The sequence below is a fragment of the Protopterus annectens genome, chromosome 10.part0 (genome assembly GCF_019279795.1).
Source record: "Protopterus annectens isolate FY-2018-M chromosome 10.part0, PAN1.0, whole genome shotgun sequence".
NCBI classification, from domain to species: domain Eukaryota; kingdom Metazoa; phylum Chordata; order Ceratodontiformes; family Protopteridae; genus Protopterus; species Protopterus annectens.
Window position 1 is genome coordinate 982,285,130 of NC_056744.1, and position 19,625 is coordinate 982,304,754.

The 19,625-nt window shown below is 43.0% G+C and overlaps 1 protein-coding gene across 1 annotated transcript in view; it reads right to left on the reverse strand.

Annotated features, from left to right (window-relative positions):
* Positions 1-19,625, reverse strand: part of CEP350 (centrosomal protein 350) — a 3,609,946-nt gene that overhangs the window by 3,422,465 nt on the left and 167,856 nt on the right. The window lies entirely within an intron of this gene.

A 19,625-nucleotide genomic window follows, 5' to 3' on the forward strand; every position in this document is an offset into this window, starting at 1 on the left:
GCAGGTAAGTGCTGTGCTTATGTAAAGAAACTAGAAATAAATCTTATGTTTATACATATTTCAAAAACAAAGAAAAAAAATCAACATTCTATTTAATTCTATAGAAACAAATATACAATTCTGATTGGTTAAAACTTAAATAGCTCTTTGAATATACATTAAAATATAGGTGGTTTTAACATTCCAATGGTTATCCTGCTTCCAGCTTGTGTGTGACTGAATGGAGTGCTTGCAGCCACGAATTTCAGTAGTAAAACTTGAATGAGAGAACTTTGAAAAACTGGTGTGCTACAAGACTTATAAATGCACCTATGAGGATATAGTAATTGGGATCCTTGTGTTTGGTGTTTTTTATAGATACATAAATGTGTACCATTAGGTGTTAACCATCTAATTAACTACTTAGGCTAACTTATCTAAAACACATACTACACTACCAATTGTCATTGTAGATCAATGTGTGTATATACCTTTAAGAGGCTATCCAAGGGCTTGCACAAGTGTATAAATACTGAGCACATGCAAGCCTGACTGCCATTTTGTAGTAAGCAGTTCAGATGTAAGCATGTATGTATATAAAAAGTCTGTTAACTAGTTCGTTTGTATTTTATAATGCTATCCATCCTGATGTGCTTCTACGTATTAAAGCATCTAAATGCAAACTCCAGCCTTCTTGATATGTGTGTTAGAGACGATCAAGCTACATGGTGCCAGAAGCTGCATACCTAATAGGACACAGAGTTAGAAGCATAAGGTTGGAAATGGCTTGGGTAAAATGACTAGAGGTTCTTGTTTAGATGTTTGTGGAATACACAGGAGTGGATCATCCTAAATGTGCAAAATTTTGCAAAACAGGTTAGAAACGAATTTTAGGTATTAAAACTTGCTCAGCACCGTTTCTTTTTGCATAATATGAAATAAGAAGTTATGTACTCACCATAATGTTCCATGTTTGTTGTCCATCTCGCCTATATTCTTGCTGGTTGGGTTCAGAACCAAGCATCGGTTCTGACTCGGCCGAATACAACAGCTCGAGAGCTTCCACTGGCTCGAGGCTAACCCCCTATCCCATGATGCATCTGGTAAAATCCCTTGATCTTGTTTGCTAGCGAAACACTAACTTAGTATGCTCACATAGTATAACATACCAATTATCTAGAAAGGATAACCAAAGACTCCAAACCATCAAAACTATATACATAGCAATAAGATCATCCACCTGTTCCTCCAGGAACGAAGGAGGGAGAAGGTGGGTGGAACACAAGAATATAGACGAGATGGACAAGAAACATGGAACGTTATGGTGAGTACATAACTTCTTAATGTTATATTGTCCTATCTCGCCGTAATTCTTGCTGGTCGGGACAGCATCCCTACCACCTTTACCCTAGGGTGGCTCAAGAGAAAAGACTTCTCAATACAGTGGAACCAAAGGAAGACCTGTTCCGGAAGGCCACGTCTACTTTGTAATGAGTAATAAAGGTACAAGGTCTCACCCATGTGGCAGCTGCACAAACAGAGTCCATGGGGAGCCTAGCCTGAAAAGCAGAATACGCTGAAACGGCTCTCATGGAATGACCTTTTACTTTACCTGATAATTGTCTATTATTCTTAGTGTATGAATAAGAAATGCAATCCGTAATCCGTTTGGACAAAGTCACTTTTGAGACTGGCAATCCTTTTCTCTTGTCTGAAAAGGACACAAAAATCTAATCTGATCCGACTTTCTGAAATCTTTGGTCCTATGCAAATAGAAGCAAAGCGGTCTGTGTACATCTAACTGATGTAATGTATACTCTGCCTTGTCGGTCTAATTTAGAAAGAACACAGGCAAATCTATAGATTGATTTAGATTGTTTTCTGAACAAACCTTGGGTAGAAACAAGGGATTAGTTCTTAATGATACTCTGTCTTTGTGAAAAACTATAAAAGGCGGGAGTGTAGAGAGAGCCTGAAGTTCTGTTACCAGTCTGGCAGAAGTAATAGCTACCAAAAAGAGAGTTTTTCAGGATAAAAACTTCATATCACAAGATGCTGTGGGTTCAAAAGGTGGCAAAACCAATGCAGACAGCACAAAATTAAGGTCCCAAGGAGTTGGAGGTTCTCTGATCGGGGATCTGAGCAAGAACCTACCTCTCAGAAAAGCCTTACATAATCTGACACATTATAGACATTCCCATCTCACCAGTATGAAAATAGAGATAGCTGCCAGCTGAACTCTGATAGTGGCTGCTGCTGCAACTTCATCAAACAGCTTGGAGAGAAATTCTAGAACTGTGGTAATAGGGGCCCATAAAAGGTTCTACATTGTGTTTAACAGCCCAATAAGAAAATCTTTTCCATTTACTTGAATATAGTTTTCTTGTAGATGGTTTGTGGGAAGAGAGAAAGATATATTTAACTGCAGGGGAAAATTTATAACACCTGGCTAAACATGGAATTGGAGCAGCCATGCTGTCAACTTGAGTGTTGGGATGGATGGAACGCTACTGATGAGTGGGTCAAAAGGTCTGGAACTGGGTCCAGAATCCACGGTTTCTCCAGTAAGTGGGTCCAGAGAAAGAGGAACCAAACTGGTCAAGGCCAGTAAGATGCAGACAGAATCATAGTGCTTTTCAACATGCTGGCTTTCTGTAATACTTTGGGTATTAAGGGGAAAGGGGGGGAAGGCATAAAGTCGTCCCAGGGGCCAATCATGGGCAAGTGCATCCTTTGATGATTTCCCCGGAGGGAGAATGAGGGCAAAGTAGCTGCTGCATTTGGCATTCATGGAGGTAGCGAAAAAATCGCAGCAAGGCTAGCACCATTTCCAGAAGACCTCCGCAACTTCTGGTTTGTGGGACCACTCGTGAGGCAACAGAATTGCTCTGCTGAATTTGTCCACTATCACACTGGACTTCCCAGGGATGTACGTTGCTATCAGAAAGTGGTGAGAAGCAATTGCCCATTGCCATACTCGTTTTGTGCATCTTGACATAGGGGATACGACTTGGTTCCTCCTTGCTTATGTACCATACCACTGACATGTTGTCTGTTTGAATTGCAACTGTTCCTATTGGAAGAGAGTCTTGAAATGCCCGCAACGTATACTGCATGGCTCTCATCTCTAGGACATTGATGTGCAAGTGGCTCTCGTGTTCCTGCCATAAACCTTGGACCGTCATTCCCAGATAATGCCCCCCCACCCGATCTGGGAAGCGTCCATAGTCAGTACTGCTGTTGGTTGTGGAGAAACAAAGGGGCGGCCTAGGTACAACTGGTCTGTCTGTAACAACCAGAGAAGATTTTTCTTGCATCACTCCATAATGATCATCTGGTGTGATAGAGAAAGATCCTGCATTGACCACTGGGCAAAGAGTAACCACTGTAAAACCTGCATGTGTAGTCGTGTTAGGGGAACAAAATTGCGGCTGCCATGGTACCCAGAACTTATAACACCATCCTGGCTTGAACCTTTCTTTTTGATATCAATATCTTCACTTAACAATGAAGGGACTGAATTCTTTCAGAGGCAAGTTTTGCCAATATCTGCCTTAACCAATTCTGCGCCTAAGAAAGTAATATGCTGTGAAGGTGACAAGGCAGATTTTAAGTTTAATGTAATGCCTAGCCTGGTGCAAAGACGCATAGTCTCATCCCTTTCCTGCAGAAGTACATGCTTGGTGGTGGCGGTGGTCAGCAGCCAGTTATCTAGGTATGGAAACACCTGGAATCCCTGACGTCTCAAGTGAGCCATGACCACTGCCAGGCATTTGGTGAACACTCTGGGGGCTGTAGTGAGACCAAAGGGCAGGGCTCAAAACTGGTAATGACTGGCTCCCAGCCGAAAGCATAAATATCTCCTGGACATGTTGTCCATTTTTATGTGGTAATATGCGTCCTGGAGATCCATCGAGCACATCCAATCGTCTTTCCCTATAAAGGGAAATATTGACTGTAGTGCCACCATCCGGAACTTTGACTTCTTTACAGATTTAATTTGCTGAGATCCAGAATTGGTCTCCAGTCCCCTTGCCTTTTTTGGTACTAAAAAGAACCTTGAGTAAGTGCCGGATCCAATCCGGTCTGCGGGGACATCTTGGATGACTTTTTTTCTAGCAACTTGAGTATCTCTTGTGTTGCATAGTCCTTTTGACCGGGTGGAACATCTGGTATGGACTTGTTTGTTGGAGGGAAAGTAGAAAAGGGGATGTAATATTCTCTGGATATGATAGTCTGTACCCACTTGTCTTGGGAGATCTCTAGCCAGGCATTTGGGCACAGTTACAAACGTCCCCCAACTGCCTCCAAAGAAAAGCAGGCAGGCCTCCTTTCAGGAGTGCTGGAAGGGCCTCTCAGGGAACACATCTCTGTTGCCCTGATTTTGCAGACCCCCATTGCCACAAGGTCAGCGTTTTCCATTAGCACCTCCCCCTCTGCCCCTGGGAGAAGTGTCAGCACGTCTCAAAAAAAAACTTTTTGGGACTTGCGGAACCACATTTTACCACCTTTCTGCCCTTTGGGATAAGGTCTAGATGGGATGGAAAAATGGACTCCAACGGCAGACAAGGTTTTTCCATCCTGTTCGCACCTGGTCAAAGTTTCTTTCACCTTTGATCCAAAAAGGGAAGAACTGTCAAAGTTGGTGAAGGAAGACCTGAAGGGTTCAGCAAAGTTGCAAAGACGCATCCAGGAATGTCTCCTTATGGAAATTCTTGTAGCTGCTGCTCTGCTTGCTCCATCAGCTGCATATGAAATCAGTCTCATCAAGGAATTGACAATAGAATTGAGGGTAGAGAGCAGTGAAGAAACTGTCTGTGGTCCCAGGAGCTGCAGTACCCTAAAGGGCATCTCCTAGCTCTTTGAGGAGATCCCTTTGAAGTCTTGTAAAATGGGTTAGATAATTCAGCGACCGCAGGGTAAAAGCCACTGAAGAAAAGGTAAGCTTTCCATATCTGTCCACAGTCCATGACTCTTTGTTGGGATGATGAACAGATGAGGAGGTCTCCAATAACTCCTTCTTAGTGGCTGCAGCCGCCACCATCACATCTACAGGGATGCCTTTAGTCAGGAACTCCTTCTCTGTTGGGGCAGTGACAAACTTATTGGACCTCCACAGAACAGGTTCCACTGTATCAGGGGTAAGACCAGGCCTTTGTAGAAATAACATTAAGGAGCTGATCGTAGGGGGGAGTCACCCATGAGGTGGAAGGGTGAGAGCCAAAAGCCTCCAGGTACAACGATTTGTCCTCTGAAGGGTTAGTGGGCTTCCAGCCACCCCTCTGTTTCAGGATCTCAAGGATGTCAGCAAAAGAAACATCCTCAGAGGAGGACCACGGGGACCCTTCAGAAGCATCCAGATCAGTGTCTGATGTAACAGACTCAGGAAGTATATGTGCTTCCTCTTGCACAGCCTCTTCTGAGGGACTTCCTCAGAGGGATACTCTGGAGAAGTTTCAGAGGAGACAATGCTGCCAGCAGGGGCTTCCTGGGGCTCTGGATCTCTACGTTTGGAGGGAGTGGGCAAAGAAGAGAGCAACATCGGCACCAGTGAGGGAAGAGAAGATGGCTTAGAGAGTGGAGCTGCCTGGGATGACAGCACTCTCTCCATCAGCTCAAAAGCCCCCCCTCACTCCGCACTGAAGAGACCCTCCACTCTGAAGATGTTGAGGATCGACTCTGAGGCATAGTGAGTGGCTTTGCCAAAGCTGATGTAGGTACAGAGCTCAACCTTGCCGAGGCACCAAGGATTAGAGTCAGCTCGGACAACTGTTCGGGCAGACTCCCCTCCCCGGGCCCGATGGGTGAGCATCGGCTCCTAGATTCCTCGAGATCCAAAAGATCCAAAGACCTCAGAGCAGAAGCTGTAACTGATGATCCTGAAGGAGGTCCCTGTACCGATGGTTCCACTTATCAGACTCATACTCTCTGGCTCCAAAACCACCACAGCGGTCAGAGGAGGAATCGAAATTGGTGCCTTGGATGGTCCCGAATCCTTTGGGGTCGGAGACAATATTTTTGCCAGCGCCGGAGTCTTAAGCAATCTCTTCACCACCCATTCCACATTGTCATCAGATAAACTCCTGGAGGAATGGGAGGATATTGAAGGCGATCTGGCCCTTTCCAAAATGGGCAATCTCAAGGTTGGAGATACCAGCTCCAAAACAGGAGACAGTCTCTTAACTGGTAACTCTACTGGCTCCGAGGATATTGATGGGGCTGAAGAGGTTGATTTTGTCTTGTCGGACCAAGAACTCTTGGTTCTGAAGCAGTAACCCTTTTAGGAGGCTCTGAATCTAGAGCCGAAGTAGCATGTCTTTTGGACCACGCATGGGAAGAAGAAGAAGAAAGCTTGGAGCTTTGAGATCCCTCCAAGGATTCCTGGAAAGGACCTTTCAACAACCCCCTGACAATCAATTTATTTCTACGCCCTTGAAGGACCCTGCTGCTGACCCCATGGCAAATCATGCAAGGGTCTTTAAAGTGGATGGCCCCCAAACAATATACACAACTAGTGTGCCCATCCATAATCGACAGAGTGCATTGAACGCACTTCTTAAACCCAGATTGCCTATGTTCTTTAGGCTCTTTCACCTTTTCTTTTGACATTTAAAAAAAACAAGGTACAAAATATTAATAGGAAGAAGCTGTGTGAATTTCTAAATACATACTTTAACTATAAACTGCTCCAAAGAGAAAGGGAGCCTACTAACTACTAGCACACAGGAAGTTGAAAGGCACACAGGAAGTTGAAAGGCACACAGATTAAAAAAAAAAGTTTGTTGTTAAAGTGTAAGCAAGGAAACCGCTAAAGACGGTTTAACACTAAATACACAAGCTCCAAAGAAACAGGAGCCTACTGCTATAAACACCACACCCAAAAAAGGTTTCAGCAGATGCTGTAAGAGAAAAAAATGCCAGAATGGATCTAACTACTAAATGATGCACTAAAAACTAGTAGTATAAAGCCACACAGAAACGATGGAGAATCCTCTAACTAAAACGGAATCTCCAAGGGAAGGCACAAGGAGGGAAGTGGCCCTCTAAGTTAAACGGGGCTGCCTAGAGCCCTCTAGCTCAAATGGGTCCATCAAAAGACACAAAGGGAAAAAATGATGCACTGAAGCAAAGAGAGGTTTTAACTAACTATCGCAAAAAGTAAGACAGAAAGCTGCCAAAAAACTGCAGAAATAAGTCAAATAAATCTACTTAGCCAACGAGCCAGTTGAAGACATCCCGATCGCTTGAGCGGCAAACAAGATCTGAGGATTTTACCAGATGCATCATGGGACAGGGGGTTAGCCTTGAGCCAGTGGAAGCTCTATTTGGCCAAGTTGGAACAGATGCTTGGTTCCGAACCCAACTAGCAAGAATTACAGCAAGTTAGGACAACATAACATCAAGGCAGACAGAACATTCTAAATAATTTTCGCATAAACAGATATGTACAATACTGAAAAAAATATTTGAATTATTACTGAAATGCTTGAAATAAAGTCCAAATTGCATAAAACGAATAAAATAAGGGGAACAACCACATTTTCACAAAGCACATCTATTTTCCATATTAAGCAAAGATATCCAAGTTATCATTAGTGTATAAAGTGCTCGCATGTTTGTGCAATGTTACAGTAAAGCTATTTCACAAAATACAGCAATTATAGGGCATATTCCACAGAGTACAGCCATTACAAGGCATATTTCACAAGGTACAACCATTACAGAGCATATTTCGCAAGGTACACCCATTACAGAGCATATTTCACAAGGTACAGCCATTCTTCTTCTTTTGGTTTTTCCCTGTTAGGGGTCGCCCACAGCTGATCACCTGTCCGCTCATGATTGGCAGTGAAGTTTAACAGTTTTGAGTTGCCAGCCCGGCACCAACCTTCCACAGAAGGCACACACACACTCGCACCTAGGGCCAATTTAGAGTGGCCAATCCACCTACAGCATGACTTTGGGATGTGGGTGGAAACTGGAGCACCCGGAGGAAACCCACGTGACCACAGGGAGGACATGCAGACTTCACACAGAAGGCACCCCAGCCGAGGATCGAACCGGAGAACCTCCTGCTGTGAGGAGACAATGCTAACCGCTGCACCGTACAGCCATTACAGAGCATATTTCGCTAAGTACAGTATTTCGAAGAGTTTATTCTGCATCTGAATGTTATTACAAGCTCATAGAACAGTTTGTTCATACATAATTACAAGGGCCATATTTTCAGTGAGTTTGTGTATACTTTGTGGGCATGACAGACGGATTTCGAAAACCCAGCACATTTGTCTTTGACAGTAATACTGATGAGAAATGGAGTGTGTCTGAGCAAGAGTATGATATTTTCATAAAGGCTGCATTTTTTGATAAAGATGAACATACATAGGCATTCATTATGCTTAACTTAGCTGGGTCAGAAGCCATAGAAAGGGAACGCTCATTTGTGTATGCACCTGCTACGAGTCGAGGGAAGACCCAGAGTGCTTAAAACGTAAATTTAGAGAAATGTGTAACTCCTGGACAAATGTTACAATTTTACACAAGAGGTCAAAAGCCTGATGAAACTTTTACAGCATATAGAACTGACCTGAGAAATAAAGCTAAAACATGCAGATTTGGTGGTCCAAGGGATGAGCTGATAAAAGACTTGTGTGTGGTATAAAAGATGATGCTGTGACAAAGATTTTGCTTTGTGACAGTGATTTAACTTTGAATAAAGCCATTGAGATTTGTCAGCTATACAAGCTCACAGAAAAGCACAGAAATATGCTTACAAATGAGAGCAGCTCTAGAAGGCACAGTGATAAAGCTCATGCTGACAGTATGCAGCACATTGTTAAAAGAAATAGTACCATGCACATGGCAGCAACTGTAACACCTGCAGCACTCAATGGTAGACCCCAGAACTTTCTAGCAAATTCCAGACTTCGCAAAGTCTCAGTGAAACATAAGAGTGAGTCAGCAAACTCAAAGCATGGGCCTCAACCTAGTTTCATTGCCAACTGTCGTAACTACGGTGGTAACCACGAATTTAAAAGGGAAAAAATGTTTAGCTTTTGGTCAACAATGCCACAAATGCAATTAATGGAATAATTTCAAAAGATTTTATAAATCAAAAGGCCCACATTCTTTTATTAAAAGGGAACACTTTAAGAAACGAGTTGATCAGTTAAGACAGTGGCAAGGCTACTCTATGTTGATGGTGTGTCAGTGCTTCACGAAACAGTCAATGCAGTATATTTAATGGCAAAGAATGAAGTACTTTGTACTGTTTGGATAAATGGTAAACCCATAGAGCTCAAAGTTGATACAAGTTCCAAGTGCAATGTTATGTCAGCAGAAGCATTTGCCGGAGTATGTAAAGGTGAAAGACTTGATTTAGCAAGGTGTGCAAAGCTTGTTGCTTATGGAGGTGAAGAAATTCAAACCAATGGCTCAGTTGTGCTTTCATCCTACATTGCTGGAAGAAGCCAAGACTTGCTATTTTATTTTATTTTATTTATTTATTTATTTTACATTTGTTGACCGGGCTAGTCTAGCTGGATATATTTCCATTTTCAGTAGAGGCCCGGGGAGAAAAGCTCCACAAAAAACATAACAATGAGAGATAAACAGAGACATATTGTTAATAAACACATAGAAATACTAATAAAAAAGTATTAGTAAAAACCAATAGTAATAATAATAAGACCTAGTGACAAAGTTAACAAAAAAAAAAAAAATTAGGCACACCATCAAAAGTCAAAAACTAGGGTAGGCCAGTTTAAAGCATCTAAGTTAATTCAAATAGGCTATGCCATAAGGCTCCTACTATAAATAAAAAAGAACAAGTGGAGAGAGAAGAAGGAGAAAGGTGTAAGATAAGGGAGAGGGAAGAGTTTGTAGTCAAGAAATGGGAGAAGAACATGAGAAAAAAGACAGCAAGAGGAATATAAATAAATGATACAAACAAGAGGATGTGGGAGAGGTAAGAGAAATAGGTCAGAGCATAGAAGGAAATATTAGGGAAAAGAAAGATAAATGCTAGGTCATCAGCACAAGATAGGGTAAAAAGGTCAGGAGAGGGGGGGGGAGAAGTCAGTCTGGTGGATTACATGAGCAAAGCCAGTGGTTTTGGAAGTACAGTTTGATTTGTTGTTTGAAGAGAGGTAGGGATGTAATTAGAGTTATATCCCTAGGTAGCAAATTCCATATTCAGCCTACAGTATTAGTGAATAAAGAGTCACCAGCTAAGTTGTGAGCTTTTATGGGTTTGGTCAAGAGTTTAGAAGAGGAGCGAAGGGAGGTAAGATTGTTATAAGGGAGTAAGAGCTGAGATAGAATAGGGGTGTTTTCAGGTTGGCACAGAATTTTATGGGCAATAGTAAGTTGAGAGATTGCAAGATGATTTTTTAGTTCTAGCCAGCCTAGATGTTTCAAATTAAGGCAGTGATGGGTTTTGAAGGGGTTACCAGTGGCGAAGCGGGCAATGTTATTATAGCAGGTTGCAAGTTTGTTTAGGTTAGTTTTCTTGAGGTTGGTGAAGATAGGAGAGGCATAAAAGAGAGTGGATATGAGATGGGAGTGGGCAATAGTAGCTCTAGCAGATGGGGTAAGAAATGGTTTAATACGGTAAAGGGATCCAATCTTTCTGTTTACTGATTTGATGGTGTTGTTGATGTGTTGATCAAAAGAGAGATTATTATCGATGGTTATGCCATCTATCTCAGCTCTATCTCAGCTCTTACTCCCTTATAACAATCTTTTATGTGGTCAAGAGGCATGTCCAGTCATTATTAGGGCTCAGAGACCGTTTGAAAATGGGATTGCTTTCATTTAATAAGGAAGTCCACCATGTTAGCTTAAAAGACTGCTACTCTAATTCTGCCCAGTACATTTTATCTACCTATGCTGATCTTTTCCAGGACAAACTAGGCAAACTTCCAGTTGTGTAGTCCATGAAGTTAGACCCAGAGGTCAGTCCAGTTATCAAGCCAGCATGTAAAGTTCCAACAGCTATGCAGGACAGAGTCAAAGCTGAGTTAGATAAAATGGTGTGACAAGGTGTGATGTGTCCAGTTGAAACTCCAGCTGAATGGTTATCTTCCATGGTGGTAGCTTGTAAGAAAAGCTCAGATGACATCAGAATATGTACTGACAACATTTGAACAAAGCATTAAGAAGACCTCATCATCCAATGCACACAGTTGAAATAGCAGCCTTGATGTCAAATGGCACTATTTTTTCTGTCTTAGATGCAGAGAGAGTTCATTTTGGCAAATTCAGTTTGACAAAAAATCATCATTGCTCACTACATTCAGTACTCCTTTTGGCAGGTACAGATTTTTGAAAATGCCACTTGGGATAAATTCGGCAAGTGAAGTCTTTCAACGAGCAATGCAGCAAATATTTTTCTTGGTATCCTTGTGCTATTACAGTTGACATACTGGTAGGAGGTCGTGATGAAGCAGAGCATGAGAGAAACCTCAGGAATATTCTAGAAAGCGCACATCAAGTGAATCTTAAGCTCAATTCACAGAAATGCAAGTTCAAGGTACAAGTTACTTATGTTGATCATTTATTTACAAGTACAGGTTTACGACCAGACCCTTCAAAACCCCATTCTCGAGATACCAGCTCCAGATAATGATCAAGCCCTACAATATTTTCTTGGCATGGTCAACTACCTAAGCAAGTCCATTCCAGATTTAAGCCAACTATCAGCACTACTCTGAGAGCTGACACATAAAGACGTATTCTGGTCTTGGTTAGAGCAACATCAAAAAGTATTTGATGTCCTGAAAGAGGGAACTGCAAGTCCAACAGTACTCAAATACTATGATATTCACAAGCCAGTAACACTTTCCTGTGATACTCTGAAATTTGGACTTGATGCAGTCATTCTACAAGAGGATCAACCTGTTGCCTACACATCGAGAACTGTTACCCAAACTGAGATGCAGTATGGCCAGATCGAGAAAGAGCTTTTGGCAATTGGGTTTGCATGCTTGAAGTTCCATGGTTATGTTTATGGTAGACCTATCCAGATTGAAACAGACCACCAACCATTTGTAACTATCTTGAGAAAGCCTATGCATTCAGCTCCAGCCAAACTGCAACGTATGATACTGAGATTGCAAAAGTACAATTTCAATCTTGTCAACAAGAAAGGTAAATTTCTTTCTTGCTGATACATTGTCCAGATCACTCAGACATACCACTGAGTACAGAATGACAATCATGGTTCTCAACTGATTGATGATTCTGAAGTCATGGAAGTGAGACATTTTTCTTCCACACGTCTTGAGGAGCTGAGAGATCACACAGCCACAGATACAGTTTTACAGAGGCTTAACCACTTTATCAATCATGGATGGCAGTCAAAGAAATCTAGGTTACCTCAGGAAGTGCAACCTTATTTTCCATACAGTGATGTGATTTTGGCCTACAAAGGTATCATCATGAAAGGTCCGAAAGTAATTTTTCCAAAGTCCTTGTAACCTGAGTACATTATGATCTTGCATCATGGCCACCCAGGAATAAAATCTACCAAAAGATGGGCAAGAGACCTAGTATTTTGGCCTTCTATGTCACAAGACATTGACAGAGCAGTTTTTTTCTTGCTCAGTGTGTAATAGTACTAAGCTACATCAACAGAAGGAACCACTTCAGCTTAACCAAATTCCAGAACTACCTTGGTCAACAGTAGGTACAGACATTTTCGAGTGGAATGGTCAACATTATTTGGTGTTAGTAGACTCTTACTCCAGTTGGTTTGACATTGACCTACTTCCCAACCTAGCATCCAGTACTGTCATTACTAAGATGTAACATCATTTTGCAATCTATGGTAGTCCACATAAAGTTATTTCTGAAAATGGCATGCAGTTTACAAGCCAACAGTTCAAAAGATTTGCTGAAGAATGGGACTTTACTCATGTCATGAGTAGTCCAGAGTACCTGCAGTCAAATGGTTTGGCAAAACGCGCAGTGCAAAGTGCAAAACAGTTACTAGAGAAGTCAAAACGACATAACAGTGATGTTTTCCTGAATCTCTTGAATCTCAAATATTCCCCGTGATAAACATCTTGGTTCAACTGCTCAGAGCTTTCTGTCGAGATAAACCAGAAAGTACAGTTTTGTACCTACCATAAATGTAGATGTTCGAGGATTCCATTGCTGCAGTCCTTACTATTGGGTATAGTCCGCATCCAGTCGGCCCGAATACCAGAGTATAAGGCTGACGTCGGTCAGGGCGCATTAGACTGACGTCAGTACGTCAGGGTACTAATGCGCATGACCGGCGTCATATCCTCAGTCTTTTCTTGCCCCAGATGTCAGAAGACCCTAAAAAGACAAGGCCCAAAATACCTGCACCAAAACATGAACAATATATACAAAAATATAAGCAGGTAAATCACCTACACAACCACCCCTAAACACAGAGGGGAAGGAGGGAGGGTAAATTGGACTGCAGCAATGGAATCCTCGAACATCTACATTTATGGTAGGTACAAAACTGTACTATGTTCTTCGTCTTCCATTGCTGCAGTCCTTACTATTGGGTAGAATCCCAAAGCAGAGGTAAGGGAGGCTGGCAAATCATAAAGAAGCAGGAGCTGACAACATGCCTTGCAAAACAGCTGTGGCAAAACCAGCCCTAGACTTAGAGTAGATAGGAAGGTGATAATGCTTAGAAAAAGTATGCACTGAACTCCAAGTAGCTGCTTCCAAAATATCCTTAGTTGCCACCCCGTAGAAATGCTGTTGAAGTGGCAGTAGCCCTAGTGGAATGAGGCCTAATCCCAGCTGGAACCTCCTTGCCATGATGGGAATAACAAAATGCAATGCAAAAGCCAATCCACCTAGAAATAGTTTGTTTTGACACAGGCTTGCCCTGCGAACTCAAAGCAAAAGAAACAAACAACTGCTGAGACTGCCTAAAATCCTTAGTCCTGCTTAAGTAATAACGCAATTGCCTGTGTACATCTAAAGTATGCAAAATCTTCTCCCCTTTATTTTGGGGGTCTGCATAAAAGGTAGGCAAATGAATAGTTTGGTTTAAAGCCACACTAGAAACCACCTTAGGCATAAAGGAAGGATTAGTGCGTAATGATACCCTATCCTTATGGAAAATCAAAAAGGGCTCGACTGCCATAAGGGCCTGCAACTCAGACACCCTTCTTGCAGAAGTAATAGCCAACAAAAAAGCAGTCTTCCATGACAAATATTTCAATTCAGCAGTAGCCGCAGGCTCAAAAGGTTGTAGAGTAAGTTTTTCCAACACAAAATTGAGATCCCAAGCAGGAGTAGGAGCTTTTGTGGGGTCTTATATTCTTAGCCCCTCTAAGAAACTGCTTGAACAAGGGATGCGAAAACAATGGTGGGTCACAATCATAGTGAGCTGAGATTGCTGCAGCATGAATCTTGATGGAAGAGAAGGACAGACCCTTGTCCAGTAACTCAGTAAGATATTGAAGAGCCATACTCAAATTAGGCTCAGAAATCTCCAAATTCTTTGCTTTACTCCAAAATAAAAATCTCTTCCATTTTGCTGCGTACACTTTCCTTGTACTAGGTCTTCTAGCTTCCATAATCACATTTAAAACTTGTTGAGGAAGTTGAGACCTGCTGTGTTTCAACACAGAATATGCCAGGCTGTCACAGGAAGAGAGTGAAGCTTGACATTGAGCAGATGACCGTCCCGCTGGGATAACAGATGTGGAATCAAAGGTTAAGGCCATGGAGGCTTCTTTACCAGACTCCGTAGTAGAGGGTACCAGTGTTGCCGAGGCCAATCTGGAGCTATCAAAATCATCCTTGGCCTGTCCTGTCTGACCTTTAACAGTACCTTTGGAAGAAGAGGCAGAGGTGGAAAGGCATACAGATGAAGGTTTGTCCAACTGAAAGACAGAGCATCCACTTTCCAAGCTGTGTGATGAAACCCCTTTGTGCAAAACTGTGGCAGCTGGTGGTTTAGTGGAGAAGCGAACAGATCTATGTCTGGAGTTCCCCATGACACTGTCAATTTCTGAAATACATGAAGATCCAGTTTCCACTTGTGGGGATCCATGATTTGTCTGCTTAACACATCTGCGAAGGAGTTCTGTGCTCCTGGCAGAAACCTTGCCTGAAGAGTTAGGTGCAAGCGTAGCGCAGTCTCCAATAAAATCATTGCATGCCTGCATAGAGGATAAGAATGTGTTCCCCTTGTTTGTTGAAGTACCACATGACAGTTGTGTTGTCTGTTAGAATCAACACCTGCCCTGGAAGAAGTAACTCCTTGAAAGCCAGAAATGCGAACTGGACTGCAAACATCTCCTTTATGTTGATATGTAGATGCTGTAGTCTGGCAGGCCACTTGTCTTGTATCCACTTTACATTTAGATGAGCTCCCCAAGCAATGTCTGAGGCATCTGTCGGTAAAATCTGACTCGCCTCTGGCGGGTCACAGAGAGTCCCTTGTTTAGGTGACATTCCTGAGCCCACCACAAAATACTCTTTGAAGGCAAGGTATTATTTGAATGACAGTGTCTAAATCCTGGCAGTGCTGTGTCCATACATTTTTGAGATACCATTGTAACTTCCTCATATGCAGTTTGGCATTGGGAAGCACCAGAATACAAGATGCCATGAACCCTAATGCTTGAAGGACTGTCTCTGCAGTCAGCACGGACTGATGAGATAGTTGATGGAAGTAAAGTGACAGACTCTTTTGTTTGTCCGGGGTTAAAAAGGCCATCTGGGCTGCTGTATTCAGTCTCACACCCAGAAAGCACATGTCTTGAGAGGGTACTAGACTGGACTTTATTTCGTTCACAGAATACCCTAGGCATCTTAGCACTGCTATAAGATATTCCAGATGCTGTAGAAGGTCTTCCTTTTCTTGAGCCAGAATCAGACAGTCGTCTAAATAAGGATAGATTTGAAGTCCTTGTAGCCTGAAGTAAGCTATCACTGGAGCCAGAACCTTTGTGAATACTCTGGGCGCAGTAGATAAGCCAAAGGGAAATGCAGAGAACTGATAATGAGAATCTCCAGCTTGAAACCGCAGATACGTCCTGTAACTTAGCCTGATATGCACATGAAGGTAAGCTTCCTTGAGATCTAAAGTTACCATCCAGTGATCTTTGCCCAGCAGGGGTAAAAGCTGTTGTAACGTCAACATCTCGAACTTGGGAATGTCCAGATAAGTGTTGAGGAGAGATAAATCCAAAAGCAGTCTCCACGTGTTCCCCTTCTCTGGTACTAGGAACATGCGAGAATAAAATCCTAGGCCCCTTTTTGACACAGGGACTGGTAGAATGATGTCCAACACCCATCTGTCTTGAGTAATTAAATCCCAATTTCCTTTGAAAAGAGACAGTTGTCCTTCCAAAGGAGCTGCCAGACGAGAATCTACTGGCAGTTGAAAAGGCAGGTCATTGGGTCTGTTTACAAAAGGACTGACCCCTGCCCTCACCAGAAGTCTGAGCAGGTGAACTGCGTGTTCTAGGCCTAAAAGAACCTTGAGCCCTGCCCCTACCACGTCTAGACCTACCCCTAGACTGGGAATCATAAGCAGGATATGTCCACCCCTTAGCAGGCCAATTTCTACTAAACTTGGTGGCTGTACCTGCAAAAATCTTTAACAGTTTGCATAGACTTAGCTTTGTCCTCCATTTTCTTCAAAACTGCTTCCACAGGTGAACCAAACAACACATCAGACTGTAAAGGAGCATCCAAAATCCTTGTCTTAACATGCTCAGCCAAATTTTGATCCCTCAACCAGGCATGCCTGCGAAGAACAGAACTAGTGGCAGCCACCCTCGAGGAGGCCTGCACAGCATCAAAACCACATTGCAAAGAATGCTTGCCCACTTGTTCAGACACATAAACTAAATCCAGCAAGTCTTTACAATCAATACCTTCCGCCAAAGCATCCACCTTAGATTTCAATTGTGAAAGGAGATAATTTTGATATTTCAGCATGTGAAACTGACAATTTAATGCTCTCATGGCTAGAGTGGAAGAAGTATACACTTTCTTACCCCACCTATCTAACGCCCTTGCCTCTTTGTCAGTGGGAACAGGATTCTTAACCACAGAGGCCTTAACACCTTTAGGCCCCTGAGAAACAGTTTCTGGGTCCGCCCTAGGACTCAAACAAATACTTATGAGCTTCGGGCACCCTATAATACCTATCAGGTTTAACAGGAGCAGGAGGCAAAGAATCAGGGTTCAGGGAAGCCTCTGCAAAAACATCTTACACCACATTCAACACAGGCGGTATAGCTAAGGGCCTATGCTGGGGTAAAAACAAGAATTCCCTAAGCCTCTTCCTGGAATCAGAGTAATCCTGGCCTTCCCATTTAAAGTGCTCCCTCATGGAATGCAGAGTCTCTGAAAATGAAAAATCCTCAGGAGGAGAAGCCGAAGGAGTGGCATCATCCACATCAGAATCAGAATAATGAGGATACTCCTGCAAATCTTCCAGAAGATTCAGAAGCCCCTGAACCCTGTTCAAAACTGTCAAACTCTGGTTCCACTCTAGGCCTCTTATCAGGAGGGCCCATAGAACCTCTAATCATAGTAATCAAATCTTCTGCCATTTTAAGCATATGTTTCTTAGGTACAGAACCCGAAAGGCTAGGAGAAGCCCCTACTGAAGCTGAAGTTGGCCTACCTCTAAAAGAAGTTTTGGCAACAGAAGGAGAGGCTCTAACTACTTTGGGAAGAGAGGGAAGAATAGTCACCTGAGAAGCCCCCTCAGCCTGGCCTGCCTCCTGAGAGGGTACATCGTGTAACAGTAAAGTTTCTGCCTGAGACTCTATAGAAACTCCTGGCAAAACCTCTGGCTCCACTGAGCCATCTAAAGAACCGACGTCTGGGACTGCCGGTTCATCAACCCTAGGCTTCGCTGTTTTGTCCCTGCGCTTCTTGGGCGAAGCGGCCGGAGCATCCGACGGCATTTTATAATTGCAACGCTTCCCAAACACTAATCTGGCACAGTCTAACCTCCTCTTAATAGTGCGTTTGTTAAACCTAGCACAAGAGCGGCAACCAACAACGTCGTGCTCAGGCCCTAAACAAGGTATACACAATGTATGGTAATCCCTATGAGGTATTTGTATCCCACAAGAAATACAGTTATTCACTTTTTCTGACATCCGGTTAAAGACTGAGGCAAGAAAAAACAAAAATGTTCCCCAACGGGGTACTTAGCCAACTCTGATTCGGTCTGAAACTCCGGTTTCGGAAATATTTCAGAACGCCAACCTGCACTCGCAAAACTGCTTCTGCATCGGACAACGCGGCAAAAAAGACTGAGGATATGACGCCGGTCATGCGCATTAGTACCCTGACGTACTGACGTCAGTCTAATGCGCCCTGACCGACGTCAGCCTTATACTCTGGTATTCGGGCCGACTGGATGCGGACTATACCCAATAGTAAGGACTGCAGCAATGGAAGACGAAGAACATCCACATTACCAGTCAGTAGTCAATTGCTGGTTCCATGTGTAAAGAAAGTACAGTTGTGTACACTTATCATAAATGTAGATGTTCGAGTGTATTCACTGTTGCAGTCATTACATTTGGGTAATCCTGCTGGCAGGTTGCCCTCAGTCGGCCTGAATTCCAAAGTCTTGGGTCCTGGGTCGGCTGCTGTCGCCCCTTCCCTGACGTCAGGTCGTCAGGGGTGTAAAAGAAGTAGCTGACGCCATTTTCTTTTCTTGCCCCAGATGTCAGGTGCCCCCTAAAAGGGTAGCCAAAATTTATATATATATATATATATATGTATAAATACATGCACCAATATACATTTTACCTTCATCTACAAGCAAATACACCACATAGGTCATATAAGTCAGAGAAGGAAAGAAAAGTTCCAGCAGTAAAAAAGGGGATGGCGGGTGGGTAACCTAGACTGCAACAGTGAATACACTCGAACATCTACATTTATGGTAAGTGTACACAACTGTACTATGTTCTTCATGTTTCACTGGTGCAGTCATTACATTTGGGTAGAGTCCCAAAGCTATGGTTTGGAGGCTGGAGCTAAACAGCATTAGGAGCAGCTATGAGGCCCTGCAGAACTGCAGTGGCAAAGCCTGCCCTGGATTTAAAGTAGAGTGGTAGATGATAGTGTTTTGTAAAGGTGTGCACTGAACTCCAAGTAGCAGCCTCTAAAATGTCTTTGGTTGGTACTCCCCTGAGAAAGGCTGCTGAAGTGGCTGCAGCTCTGGTGGAATGTGGCCTAATGCCCTTAGGCTCTGGCTTGCCATGGTGTAAACAGCAGATACGAATGCAGTGGCCTATCCACCTTGAAATAGTCTGCTTTGAGATAGCCTTTCCTTGTGATCCTGCAGCATATGCCACTAGTAATTGTTCTGTCTTCCTGAAAACTTTGGTTCTGTCCAAGTAGAATCTAAGCTGTCTGTGTACGTCCAAAGAATGCAGAATTCTCTCCCCCTTGTTCTGTGGATTTGGATAAAAAGTTGGCAGATGAATAGTTTGGTTAAAAGCCACACTGGACACCACCTTAGGCATAAATGTTGGGATTGTCCTCAGTGAGACCCTGTCTGGATAAAAAATGATAAAACGTTCCACAATCATGAGTGCCTGTAGCTCTGAAACTTGTCTTGCAGAAGTTATTGCTAGGAGCAGAGCTGTTTTCCAAGATAA